Source organism: Talpa occidentalis, unplaced genomic scaffold (genome assembly GCF_014898055.3).
Source record: "Talpa occidentalis isolate TD23 unplaced genomic scaffold, MPIMG_talOcc4v2.1 talOcc4.7, whole genome shotgun sequence".
In the NCBI taxonomy this organism is placed as follows: Eukaryota; Metazoa; Chordata; class Mammalia; order Eulipotyphla; family Talpidae; genus Talpa; species Talpa occidentalis.
Window position 1 is genome coordinate 6,809,593 of NW_023605083.1, and position 14,790 is coordinate 6,824,382.

A 14,790-nucleotide genomic window follows, 5' to 3' on the forward strand; every position below is an offset into this window, starting at 1 on the left:
GGACTTACAGCTGAGCTATATAAGGAAGAAGCTAAAACCCACACAGTGATTTATAAAAAGGCACCATTTGCTATATAAAAGGCTCTGACCTCTCTTTTGTTAAAGTTTAAAAATACTTTTCAATAATTTCTTAATAATCTGTCAAAGGGGTATGATGCTGTGGTTATCAGGCTAGGTGGGGTATGGTTTTATCCTGAACAGCTCTGCAGAGGACCTAAGGAAAAATGAGTGGGATGAGACAGCAAGCCCAGTTTACACCAATGGGCAAGCTTTTTGACCAGCTCTGCCAAGTCTTTAATTGCTTTGGAAATAGAACTCTCATTCTTCAACCTATGGCACTCATTCTTCTGCAAGAAGCCATCGATCCCTGGCAAGGGAGCCACACAAGGAAGACAACTGCCTACATGCTGTCCATCCTGGGGAATCACTGAAGGCAAGGTGTGCCCGAGCACAGGCAGGCACACTCACTCGAGGACCCCGGCAGAGCCCCAAACACAGGCTCACCAGACAAAAACCAGCCAAAATGCATTAGGAATTAAATGTGCTTCAGATCAGGATTTCTAGCTGTTTCTGTTCCAGTAATATTTTCCCTTCGGAAAGAGTATGTATCCTTCCTTGATATCAAAGAAAGTGGCTATAATAACTATCATCAGCGAGTACCTCTTTCGTGCCAAGCATTTTGCAGAGCCTTCTGCCTACATTTTCTCATTTAATCTTAACAATCTCAAGAGCTGGGTGTTTGACTGAGGTGGTCGTGCAGGCATCATACCTGTGTAATGGCGATTTGACTTTGCAGTGTTTGATGCTTGTAATCACCACCCTCCTTCTTAAAGCTTTGTCTTCGATGGTTTCTGTGACCTATGCTTCTGTTTTTTCTCCTTTCCTGACACACTGGAGTGTGGATGTGTGTGTGTGTGTGTGTGGGGGGGTGTGCGCAGAGAAATCTGTGTTTTTTTTTACAATACTCGGCCCTCTTTTCCTGTCTCCTTGAGTAATCTTCTCCATAGGGATGGTTTAGAAGAATGTCTCTGTGTGGATTCCCAGATTTCCATCTCTATCGCTAACATCCACGAAGAATTTCAGTTCTTAATTTTAAAGGCATTTCCAAGTAATGTGCGACCATAATCTCCAACTCTAGAATTCTAACATCACATGTCTTCCTAGCCTGCACCTTCTCATCTATTTTCTCTCAAGTGCATGCATCTTCCCTCCAGAGACATAGAACCTACTACCTCCCAAAGTTCCCAATTCTACTGCTGGATCGTTCTAATGGACACAAGTTACCTCTGTGGAACCGTGGTCTTACTTCCCACATCTAGATTGTTCCAATATTGGGTTTCCAGCCCCAAAGGACTGAATCCCAGAGTCCCACTCAGCCACTGGCCTTCTCTGCCCAACCTTCTTGGAGTCCTCTATGCCTGGGGCAGCAGGTGTATATAATAATTGTGTAGGCTGGGGAGAGAGAGGCCGGGATGATACTGACGTGGGGCCCAGGCCTCACACATGGAGACAGATACTCTGAGAGCGAGCTCTACACTCGAAGGCAGCCTCCATGGCTACTAGGGTCCATTCCCGTACTAGAATTACAGATTCTACAAACAAAAGTTCTGAACCCAGATTGAAAAAGGAAGCTGAGGTGGCAGTTACAAAGATGTTTGTTAAAGCAAGTTCTCTTAGACCCTGCCTCCCTTTCACAAGTCCTGGGGAGCTGGCTTGCCCAGTGCCCCTTCCATGTATCACACCAGTCCAGCTTATCTGTATATGACAGCCAGGTCTTTGAAAGAGTTAAATATTGAACATACCTATAGCGTAAAGGGACATATTCCTGGTTGAGGGGGAATTTGGCATTTCTTAAGCATAATTAATGAAAATTCCCCAACTCTGAATTTAGCAACAAAGGCCCATCTCAGAATTCTCTTCTTCTAAACAATTCTCTGTTGGATTCCGTACTTTGTAGTTAATATTACCTTGACAATCAGAGAAGCTATAATACATTAATGAAACCTAGCCTGCAAAATCAGATTACAGCTTTATTAACAGTTTCATAATTGAGGAATCTCTGTACTATTGAAGGTCTCATCTCTGGATATGTAAGAATCCTCTGTTTATGCATACCCCTGGACCAATCAAACAACAGTCATCACTAATAAAGGTTTATTTAATTCTCACAGTAAAATTTTAATATCACCAGCAGCCTGGGGAAGCTTTAGCAAGTGGATTTGCTTGACATCAGATCGTTTCTATTCTGCTAGTCCCAATACTTCTTAATCTTTAATATCAAGGCAATTAAAATTAATGGCCACTCATCCGAAGCTACTGTGGGCAGTGTTTCCTTGACATCAATTGTTTGATGGGATTACCTAGAGGTTAAACTAACAAGCAAGGTTTAATTGGAAACAATGAAAGAAGCAGTGATCATACGTTATGTTTAACCTGCATAACCACATCTAAATGAATATCTAAAAATGTTAAACTATTTCTCAAATTAAAATATGCACGTCATATTCTGATATCACAGATTTGGGTATTGTAGCAATTGGCTATTAAGACCACATTGCTGCACCTGAGATCAGCATAATTAATGTATAAATCGACACCAAAGTTCAGGTATTTTTTCACCTTTTAAAAACAGATGGATACAATTAGTTGCAAAAGAACCCCTACCCTCACCCAGTAGGAAGCCCCAAAAGCTGCAGATCACACTGCCCCCCATGCCGGACCCCACACACAGAGCACTCACTCACAGTGGAGCAGGCTGTGCATGCCAGGCGCTAAGCAGAGCAGAGCTTGCTCCATCTCTGAACTGGAATGGTCTGTACATTGGTCCCAGAATAGAAACACAGGCAGGAAATTGGTGGAGGGAGAGGGAATACACTGTCCTGTGCTGCTCTTCGGAGCCATGTGACAAGGACTCTGACTCTGGACAGTGCAGAAGGCGAAGGGCCAGGCAAGAATTTTATCAATTAAGAATGAGAATAAAAACACAAGTACTCTCCTTCTGCTGATGTTCATTGCTATCAGCTCCCAGACTGTGAGTCTCTGGCAATCAGGGGAATGAGTAGTGAACATTTTACAGGCTGCTGATTTTCTGGAACCCTTCTGCAAGGCCAAAAGTGGCCTGAAAAAGCTTCCGGTCTCTCCCTTTTACTATAGCCATGCATTTCCCCTGCCTCAATCCAGCTGCAGAGTGCCAATTGCTTTTAAAGAATAAAATGTTTTTATATGTGGAATCTAAAAAAGATAAACTCAGAGAAACAGGGCACAGAGTGGTGCTTACGAGGGCTGGGTTGGGAGAAATGGGGAAGATATTGATGAAAGGATAAGGGATAAGATTAACAGGTTTGGCAATCTGACAGCATCGTGATTACAGCCAACAATGCTATATCATATACTCGAATATTGCTAAGAAAGTAGATTTTAAATGTTTCAGCATAGAGGTGGTAGCTAATACCATGGGGGTGATGATTTTGCAATTTATAAATGTATCAAATCAACAATTGTACAACTTAACTTACATAATGTGTCAATATATATCTTAATAAAGCTGGGGGAAAGCAGAATTATCTTTCAAATAATAACTAGATTCAACTTCTGCATGGGTAGAGCTGGAAGGGATTATGCTAAGCGAAGTAAGTCAGCAGGAAAAAGATAAATATGGCATGATTTCTCTTATATGAGGAATATAGAGAAACCAAACAAAGGATCTGGAAAAAGATAAAACTTGCAAGCTGAGGCACACAGCAGGGGAGGGGTCAGGGTTGGGGTCAAAACAGGAGAGGGGGGAGCTCAAGGGACTAGGTGATGGATAACAGGGGCTATGGTGGTGGGAGAACTACCTGAGGGGAGAAATCAAATACTGTCCAAAAATTAACAATGGATGCAAGAAAATAATAATAAAAAATCCAACTTTTGTGTTGATTGAAAAAAAAATTAAAACATCTATTACTAGAGGCTAGAAACTTCAACTCACTTTTGAACCTCTGATTTTGAGGTAGCTAAGTCAGACATGGGCTGTGTTTCATAACAGGTTAAGTGCCTGGTCTCAAAGTCTGGACTCAAATTCATTCTCTACTATTTACTACACTGAGCTACTTCAGGCAGCTATGTTAGTGGCTCCTCTCATCTAAAGTGAAAAAAATAAAATAAAATTAGTAGTAACGCCTTCCTCTTAGACTTGTTGGGTGTGTTACATTTGTGCTAAAGTACCTGATAACTGTTAGCTATTACTATCACCCATACTTATCAATGAAAAAATAAGAGACCCAGGCTATTTACAAATTGCCAGAAAACACACAGCAAAGTGTGAGAGAGTCAGATTTCAATCCTAGGACTCTCCCTCTACTTTTTCATTTTTTTTTACAATCAATGGGGACATGTTTACTGAGCATCATGTAGGGTCAATAAACATGTCCCTCTGCCTGCCCCAAATTCATACTCTCGTTATGAACACAATGCTGGACACTCACAATAATTAGCAAGAATTCTAGGAGGATGATAGTTACACTTGGGCTGTATAGTACAGGTCCAAATAGCTGCCCAGATTTGGAGGAAGAGAAGTTCCAGCAGGTCTGGGAAAATCAGGTAAGACTTCTGAGATTAAGATGGAACTTGAGCTGAATATCAGCTTTGATCCAATAGTATTTTTTATTGAGTCCATATTCAGAGGTATAAACCTCTAAAAGCTTGACACAAAGAAGACAAAAATGTAAGTTGCTGCCTCCCTCTCTCTGGACCATTTGGAGATCCCGGACACTAACTAACTTCCCCTAGAATCTTATTTAAACTCATCCTTTATAGTAAAATGGGGTGGTGGGGAGGAGAGAGAAACATTTTACAAGGAAAGAAGAAAGGAGAACTAAGGAGCATTTCTGGAAGGGGTGACCTATGAGTGGAGGACTAACAAGTGAAAGACATTTTCTTTTTTTTATTGCAGTAGCATTGCTTTACAACTTTGTATTTCAGAGCTACATGACCTCCCCTTGATGTTGCTACCACACTATACCCACCACCATGGCACCCACACTCCCCCACCAGAGTCCTCTGAGCTCCCGTCCCACTTTGTTGTCTAACAGGGAGCATGAGGGAGCAGTCAGTGAAAGGGAAGGACGGGTACCTGGGCACGAGGAAGGGAGGGCATCTGCAGGACGGGCAGCTCTGGCTGTGCAACAGACAAGGGGACAGAGCCCCCAAGGGGAGCCCGTGAGGAGTCTGCAGGTTATTGTACACTCCCCGCCTCCTCCAAGGCTAAGTGCAGCCATGTGCAAGGGAGTCTGGTATTGAGTCTGCTCTTCCTAGGAAGTACAATGGGGTATGGGTTCTGGTGAGGCCACCTGAGGCCAGGTGAGGCAACCTTCCCATCCAGGTGTCTATCCTGTGTCTACTCATGTTTTTGTCTTTGTTTTTTTCTTCTCTAGAATATTCCTTAAAGAAAACTTTGGAAAAAAACAGGTAACCCGACATATTTTTTCTCCTATGCACATTTCTGAGTTGGCATCTACAATTTTTCATTATAAGTTTGCATAGTTGTACACAATGTTATTCCAGTATGTCATAAATGTTGACATTTTAAAAATAAAACTGTACTATTCTTTAAAATGTATCCAACCAAATATAAATAGTATAGCAATTTGATGCCCACTATTTGTTTAAAAAATACATAAACATGCTTTTCTTTAGCAGTCAGAAATATTGCCTTCTTTTTTGTTCTTGAGTATATTTTCATTTCACTTCCCTCCCAAATTATCCTATTGCAGTGTACTTTTATGCCCTACAAAAGAAATATATGGAAATTGAAATTTTTAAATTGTTTTTATTTCCTATAATTATAAGGCTCTCCATGTTTAACATTTCCTTCTGGATTAAGCTATCATTACCGTTAGTCTAAAATGGATCAAAGCAACACAAATACTCATTCTGATAAATAAAAAAACTCATTTGGACCATCAAAAGGGAGGCTTTTACTCATTTTTAAATCAGAGGGGTGGAAGCTTACAAAGTGCTGACTGAAGAGGGTTTGGTTATCACCAGTATTTCACCCAATCCTTTGTCGGATACCAGAGCGTCTCCCATTTTGGAGCAATGGGCCATAGTGCAGGGAGGAGTTTCCTTTTCAAAAAAGTAGAAACAGGGCAAGCGGGAAAGGAGAAAAAGGAGAAAAGGAAACTGCCATGGTGCTTCTAAGGCATGTGCATTTGAGGAAGGACTGGGGAGAGATGGAAAGAGGGGAAGAGAAAAAGAGTGAGACAAAGAATATAGGCTTGGGGGCCTCCCCGTGGTGCAGTGGTTGAGTGCTGGGTTGCGAAGCTGCCTGCAGCCTCTGCAGCGCCGGTTCGATCCCCGGCTGCTCCCTGGCCACCAGAGGAGGGTCCCCCATGGCGCGAAGACCTCTCCTGCCGCCCGCTGTTCCCCTCAGCAGTGTACTTCGGTCCTTCTGCCTGCTCTGGTCCCCGCTCTGGCTCTGGTGAATTCTCTCACCCTCCCGCGCTTCTGACTGTACCCAGTGCTTGTGTAAATAAATAAAAAATAAATAAATCTTTAAAAAAAAAAGTGTTTAAAAAAAAAAAGAATATAGGCTTGGGTGTTGTGTGTATATATATACAAAGCTGACAGAGAAACCTTAAAACCATGCACACCTTAGTAACCTTGAGGGACTCTTCAGCTACTCTGAGGAACATGTATACCCTAGTGAACATGCTCATTCCGGCTACGTTTCACCTCCTTTGAGTGAGTACCATGCGGGAGCCCTTTATGGGACAGGCCTGGTAAAGACCTACAGCTATAAAAATGGGGTTCACTCAGCCAACCACTTCCATATGTCACAATGACATTTAGGAGCAAGACAAAGAACGAATTTGTCAGTTTCAGAAAATAAAAAATGTTCTGATTAAAGAAATAAACCTAAGGGAGTAGATGCAGTTCACTTATTATGTAACATAACTTTTCTGGTAAGCCAGCAAATAGGTCTATACCCTTTGACTTCACATTACTAAGAACTTATCTGGTGAAAATATTCAGAGATATATAGGCAAAAGACATTTGCTACAGTCCTACTTATAATACAAAAAAAAGATTAATTTATAATACATTGGTATAATGAAATGTGATCACTGATTAAAGATTATGTTGAGGAAGAATATTGATTGATATGGGGGAAATAGCCATAACATTTTAAAGAGAACAGAGTACTTTTTATTTACATAAAAAGCATGAGAATTTTTTTTTTTTTAAGTAAAAATACAGCAACATCATAGCTGTATGTCTGGGCTTGCATATATGCTCAGGAAAAAAAGTACCAGGACATAATATGTGATTACTTTTTACAGTGGGCTTATAAGTAATTTTTAGTTTTGTGTTTTTCTGTGCATTTTTGAGTATTATCTCAATTGATTTCAGATAAGCAAGTATTTAGTTTATCAGTTAGAAAAATGTACTTTCAACAAAAAAGGTAACCAATCTGTTTTTTTTTTTTTTAAATCACTTATTATAGAAGTCACTTAACAATCTTTAACAGTGTGAGTACAAGTGGCAAACCCTGTGTGTGCAGGCCCACACAGCTCCAGGAATCAACAATCCCATTCCTATATTCTACCTGGAGAAGAGAGACGGCAGGTCTGAGAATTCTTGAAATAATTTAAGACACGTTGTAAATCTCAAAGATTACTTTGCATTTAAGAAAAACCTCATGTTGACATTAAAAATCTAAACCATCTACAGTGTCTACAGTCACAGAGTACCAAATTAGTAACGTATTAGCATCATTCCTATTTCGCAATTCAAATTCTATCACTACATTTACTGATCATTTTAATAACAATGTTAAATTAAGGAGAAAAACTATTACTTAAAGACTATCTCTCAGAGGCAGAAGCGCAGAACTTCGGAATTCACCCTGTTTTGCTTCCTTGAATAACATTCGTTAGGGAGGGGATCAGCTCTTGTGTGGAAAGAAGCATCTGATACTAAAACCTCATTATTGAAATTAACAAACTGAAAATTTATGAAGCACAAATCTTAGAAAAATTTGCCATTGTGTTTCCCATGTTTACTTGTGATGCATACTTTATGTACTGTGCCTAATTAAATGCGCCAGATTATGAAATGTTGAAATGCTAAGTCATCTATAATGGCACATGTAGCATACTTACATGGTAAACAACTTTACCTCTAATAGTTTCTTCCTAATCAATATGTGTTCATCCCCATTATGTGATTCAATTTGAAATCAGAAGCCAGACACTGTTCAATTTTTAAAGTTAATGGTGTTAATAAACGAAATCTGTTTCTACCCCTCTTCCTCCCTAGGGTATATTCAGTAGAAATTTGCGTAGGGATGAAGGCTGGACACCATGTGGATTACCACACATGCGCATTTCCTTGAGAACCCAGAAGGCGGTAGGAACAAGGGCTTCAGAGTCACACACACCTGTGCATGAACCATTGTGATTTCCTAACTGTGTTAACTTAGTGGAGTCACATCATCGAAGACTCCCCTGTTCTGGTCTCCAAGATGGGCTAACAATGCTTACTCCTTGTGAACATTCAATGAGATAAGTGCTCAAAATGCACAGGGCTGTGGCTGGGATATCCCATGATGTCAGCTCTCCCTCTTCTTAAAACAAGCAAGCAACAAGAGCAACAACAAAACCTTCTACCAGTTATGCTGAACTATAGTAACTAAGGTAAGGTCATTCTTTTCACAGGCGCTCCCGATTCTGAGAGAGTTGGTCCAGGATTCCAGTGCTGCAATGGGGAGTAGGCAGCAGAGAACAGAAAAGAGGGTTCTCCCCTGGACACCTGGGCATATGAAACTTGACCAGACGAGAACACCAGAGCTTTGGTCTGGACCCGCAGGCCACTGTTCTACACAATACCCAGCAGCGCTACCTATGCCCACGGACTAGCTCCTCACCTCTGCCCAACACAGCCATTTGCAGGACAAATGCACTGGACCTAGAATTGGTAGGAAATTCGAGCTTGGATCCCTCTTGCACTTATATTTAGAACAGCAACCCTCCACAGCGTCCATGATGAGCCAGCCACAGTAGATCAGAAATTTTACATGTATTATTATTTCATTTACTCCTCACAATTTTACTGAATCAGGAACTGAGGTCAGACAGTTCATAGAACTTGCCTGAAGTCACAGTTTTTTCTGTGCTTTTTCCATTCTGCCTTATCTATAAGCCCTGTTTTTATCTTAACACTCTTGATAACAAATTTAAAACTCATTTATTTGATTTTATTTCATTGCATTAAATGGCAAGGGCTCCAAAAGTACATTCTACCTTTTCAGTGTAAACTATTTCAACTTATTCATGGTTAAAATGTGGGCTAGTCCCAGAAGCCAGCTCATTTTTTTTCTTTTACAAAATGAGTTCAAAATCCCTAACAACTGACTTGAAAATCAACTTTTGGAGAACTACTAACAGAAATTCAGTCTCCACACAGTATTTGAAATAATTTAAAACAGACTCACTTGTCAACTAATGGGCTTTTTTATTTGAGGCTATGACAAATTTTATTGCCCTAATGTACTGACACCCTTACAGTTTGGCTTTGCCCTTTCTACGCTCTGCATGATAGACGGATAACTATTCGTGACATTCACAAAGAGGCCCATCTGCAAAAGTATATAAAACATCAGCCTCGCGGCCACAGGACATAGAAAGCAGATGACACTGTTCATCTCCCTAAAACACATGCTATGGGGTGATTCTAAATGACCACATACAATGTTCCCAGTTAAAGGTTTCTTTTCTTTAAAATTACTTCTCGGGCCTCCTGGGTGGCACAAGGGGTTAAGCATCACGCTATGAAGCGATCCATAGCCTCTGCAGCATGAGTTCGATCCCTGGCCAGTCAGGGAGCAACCCACGTGGCACAGCAAAGCTCTCCTGTCTCGCCCGCTGCTCCCCTCAGCAGTGTATTTCAGTCAGTCTGCCTGTTCTGTTCCCCACTGTGTTTCTGGTGAATCTGCTTACCCCCCACATCTCTGACCTATACCCCAGCTCTTGTATGCACAAATAAATAAATCTTAAAAAAAATTAAATTAATTCTCTCATTAAAAAAAAAAAGTAAATCTATGTTCAAAAGAATAGGTTCCTCCATAGATTTCTGGACTAGATTTTTTTGTCTGAATAAATTCCATGTAAATCTAATTCCCGTAATGAAAACATCTAAATTTATTCAGTATCCTATATGTAAAGAAATCCTATAGTTAAGGCTTTGCTTCATGGAAGCCCTTCTTTATTCAAACACTACTCTCAAACAAATTATATGCACCAGTTTTCTTTTTAAAAGATCCAAAATAGGGCCTCCCTGGTGGCGCAGGGGTTAAGCACCGCACTATGAAGCAATCCGCAGCACAAGTTCCATGACCCGGCCAACCAGGCAGCAACCCACATGGCACAGCAGACCTCTCCTATCTCTCTGCTGCTCCCCTCAGCAGTGTATTTCAGTCAGCCTGCCTGTTCTGTTCCTCTGTCTCTGGTGAATCCTCTCACCCCCCACACCTCTGGCCTGTACCCCAGCTCTTGTATGCATAAATAAATAAATCTTTAAAAGATCCAAAATAATTAAATTTATTAAAATTGGGAATACCTATCCTCAAAATACTAGCCTTTCAATAGTCACAACTAATTCTCAGTAAAAATAAATCACATGCATTTTTCGAGTAAAGAAACTAAAAAGAAGTACAACCTTATTTGCCATTCCCCTCCTGCCCCTCCAATTGTCACTTTTATGGTACAGAATCCATTGTACCTGCAGGCCAGTGGTCTAAATATCTAATATATTAACTTCTGCTATTAGATATGTACAAATGTAGAATTGCTGTATCATCATATGAAATGCCTGTCTTTCTCTAGTGAAATTTCTTGTCTTTATTTATTTATTTTTTTAAAGATTTATTTATTTATACAAGCATTGGGTACAGTCAGAAGCACGGGAGGGTGAGAGAATTCACCAGAGCCAGAGCGGGGAGCAGAGCAGGCAGACTGACAAAATACACTGCTGAGGGGAGCAGCGGGCGGCAGGAGAGGTCTGCACGCCATGTGGGACCCTTGCCGGCAGCCGGGAAGTGAACCGCGCAGCCCAGCTCTCAATGGCTGCGCCACCAGGGGAGGCCCGTTGTCTTTATTCTTATTTGAGGTGAGTAGAGAAACAACTTTCTTTTGGTTATTGTTTGCATGTTATGTAATTTTCCCCATACTGTTACTTTTATTCTTCCTCTGTCTTTATGTTTTAGATGTATCTCCTGGAGAACACATAATTAGGTTTCATTTTTGTATCTTGTCTGACAATATTTATGTATTACTTAAGAGTATTCAATTCATTTACATTTACATCAATAATTACACAAATAATTTAATGTAATTACTGATATATTTGGGTATACACCTATCATCTTATTAAGTATTTCCAATTTGTCCCACTTACTATGTTCTTTTTCTCTTTTCCTGCCTTCTCTTAGATTGCTTATTTAAAGATATTATTCCATGTCTCCTTTATTAGTTTGGAAGTTATATACTCTTTTAGTATTCTTTAAATGGTTACCCTAAAGAGTACACATCTTTCTTGACTCTCAAGGTCTAACATTAACTGGTAGTTTAACATTAATTGGTCCTTTTACCATCTTTTGCAGAAAATGCAAGAGCATTAGAACATTTATTCTCCCCTCATAACTTACAAGGCACTACTACTGTGTATTTTAATTCTATACATATTGTAAAGACATTATTGCTTTAAACAATGAACAGTCATTTAGAGTCACATACACATTTTACCCTTTTCTTTGCTTTCTCATGTCTTCTACATCTCCTACCTTCACTTTGGAATTCTTTTTACTTCTGCCTGAAGAACACTTTTTGTACTTCCTTAACAGAGAAAATGGAACAAATAGAATTTTTTTTTATGTAAAGTCTTTATTTCACCTCCACTATCAAAGGACATTTTGGGCAGACACAGAATTCTAGGCTGACATTTAATTCATTTCATCTCTTTAAAGACATCATACTGTGTTATGGTTTTATTTTCATCAAGCAGTCAATGGTCAGTCTAATTGCTACTCTTTGAAGGTAACCTTGTTTTTCCCTCTGGCTGATTTTGTTTTGACTGTGTTCATTGTGAATCCTTTTTTATTTATTCTGCTTGGGGACAGTCTAGGCCTTGGAATCTTCCATCAGCTTTGAGAAATTATCAGTCTTTACCTTTCAAATATTGCAATGATCCATGGTATGTTCACTTCTGGGACTTCAATTCCACTTATGTTAAATTTATTATTGGACTCTCAATGTCCCTTACTCTCTCTCCAGAGTTTCTATTTTCTCTTCATTTTTTAGTATCATTATTTTCTTATGACCCACCTTCCTTTCAGCTATGTCTGATTTACTTTTAAATCCAAGCACTTAAGTCTTAATTTTGGTTACTATAATTTTTGCTCTAAAATTTCTATTTGCTCTTTTACATGGTTTCCAGTTCTCTGATAAAATTCTCCATATATTAAGCATATTTTATAGCCCATATAAGATCCTTCCATTTCTAGATTTCTGTGGGTCTATTTCTGTAGTTTGTTGTTTCTACTGGTTTTGGTAGATATATTGTTTTGTCTTCTATGTCTGCTTTTTTTCTGATTGTGTGCCTGTTGTTGTGTTTGCTTTGTTTACAGAAACAACTTAAAGCCTAGACTTGTTGCTAGCTTTCCCCATTCATATATAAGAAGCTATGAGTACCAGCAATTAAATTTTAAGGACTGAGCTATTCTGAATGAGAATTATCTCTGTGAAGGTGTATGCATATCCTGTGTACCCTTACTAATTGGATGTAGCACTAGTAGCCTAAGTCACAACCAAAACAAGACCCTTGGTAGGTCTCAGATACCTATTTCCCCCCTTTCAGACCTGCAAAGTTGTGGAAAGAACTGTTTAATCTCTCAGCCTATTACTCACCCTCTCAGAATTGACAAACGACCCAGGGAAAATTCATTTCCCCTGGTCTTATTTTCTTCTTATCTGCAAGTCCCTTGGGCAACATCATCCATTCCCAGGGCTTCAATTATGAACTTAAGTGGATGACTCCCAAGCTAAGTTATATTTCTTAACTAAACATTTCCAAACTGGCATACAGATGGCAACATAAACCTGATATAACCATCACAAACTTTTATTCTTCTCTCCATCAAAGCAGCATTTTCTTTTGCATTTCCTATGTCACCATCTTCAATTATTTATGCTAAAAACTTCAGCTATCTTCAATTGCTCTTTCCTTCTCACATCCATACCTAATTGTTTACCCTACGTCCAAAATAATCAGTTCTAATTCCAAAATACTTTTCAAATCCATTCACCACTTTCAGTGGCCTAATTTGAATCCTTACCACACCTCTTGCCTGAATTATTATTATACCAATAATCTCCTATGATGTAGTCAACTTTCATTTCAGTGGCTTCCCCTTCTAACTGATCTTATACATTGGTGCTGTATTTATCTTTCATAAAGATAAATACCCCAAATCATTACTTTCCTTATGTTATATCATAGCATTTACTACCATATGACATAATTACATGTACTATGCTATTTACAATATATAATAGGAAATACATAACATATAATCATATTATATTTTATGCATATCTTTCAATTCATTATCCTCATCTCCTGAATAGAATGTAAACACTAAACACTACAAGGGCATAATCTCTGTTGTGTTCATTGTTCTATGTAGTAGAGTGAGCAGAAATCACTATTTGATAAATAAACACAAAACACAAATTTAAACTGCTCAACTTCCTAAATGCAGGCATAAAAACATCTAAACATCATAACTGCAGACCTTCCTTAATCAGGCTTGACAATCTACCTAAATCATTTCTTCAACAAACATTCACTGTGTCTGCATGCTAGACACTGTACCAGGTATGAATACAGTACTGAATAAGACCACAGTCCCAAATCAACATGGGGTACACCATTTATCTGGGGGACAATATTAAATAATTATTTAGATAAAATAGTATTAAGTGCTATCATGGAAAAGCAAAAGAGGCTATGAGAAAATATAAGAGGGGATATGAACTGGGAGTACAAAAAAAGCTTTCTTGAAAAACTGACGCTTGACATGAGCTTTGAAAGAGTAGTAATTAATGTTTATGCATGTATGTAGGGAGGACAGGGTTAGACCATTCCAGGCAGAAGCAGGAAGATGATAAATAGTATTATATCTTTTCCTGACTCTGTGAAAGGCACTCTGCTAGGTGCTTTAGACATACCGTCTCACTGAAACTCCCATTACCCAATGAAGTACATGCTATTTTTATCCAAATTATACACATAAGGGAAGGAGGCAGAGTGAGGTTAAATGACTTGCCCAAGGTCACAGAACTAAGAACTTGGGAAACTTTCCTAGTCCTCTCTATAGAAAGTAAAGCCCTCTTTGTGCCATATTACAAAATGACACCCATATGTACCTATGCACACTCCCAGATAATTTTGCACTGTCAGAATTTTTATGTCTTCCCCAAGAAATCGGACATTTCGCAGGTAGAATAACGCTTTCTTATTTATTCACTTTTGTTTGCCACAATGCCAAGCACAGTGCCCGATAGTAAGCAACCAGTACTTGTTGAGTGATTTAAGAAAACAGCCAAAGATGCAGACAAGTACCTTTGTCTGAATCAAATTAACTTAACTATACTGCTTCTACTCTCAGAAGCCATACTTGCTTTAGAAGTAATGCTCTCCACATAGCTCACAGAATAGGAAAGGAGAAGCAAAGCCAAAAGACAGGACAAA

At 39.2% G+C, this 14,790-nt stretch overlaps 1 protein-coding gene across 3 annotated transcripts in view; it reads right to left on the reverse strand.

Moving 5' to 3' along the window:
• PBX3 (PBX homeobox 3) overlaps positions 1-14,790 on the reverse strand; it is a 195,172-nt gene that overhangs the window by 7,280 nt on the left and 173,102 nt on the right. The gene's annotated exons all lie outside the window — the stretch shown is intronic.